Raw genomic sequence first — 270 nt, 5'->3', positions numbered from 1 at the left:
TTCGTCAACACACGCCTTTAGTGCGCGTGGTGGGATGGGACCCCGGTGCGGCACGTACGGCGAAGCGGGGTCGCTTATAAGTACCCCCGGGCGGGGGGAAATCAAAACTTTGCTTTTCAAAAATGCTTTTTAAAACCCCAAGCATGCCTTTAGTGCGCGTGGTGGGAGAAAACAAAAAAATACAACCGCCGCGGTGTCTCACCAACACCAACCGTGCACGCCTTTAGTGGCGTGGCGGGTAGGCGGCCTCTTGGTTTTTCCCCTAAACGA

The sequence above is a fragment of the Dendrobium catenatum genome, unplaced genomic scaffold (genome assembly GCF_001605985.2).
Source record: "Dendrobium catenatum unplaced genomic scaffold, ASM160598v2 fragScaff_scaffold_1220, whole genome shotgun sequence".
Classification (NCBI taxonomy): Eukaryota; Viridiplantae; Streptophyta; class Magnoliopsida; order Asparagales; family Orchidaceae; genus Dendrobium; species Dendrobium catenatum.
Note: the sequence above shows the minus strand (reverse complement) of the source record.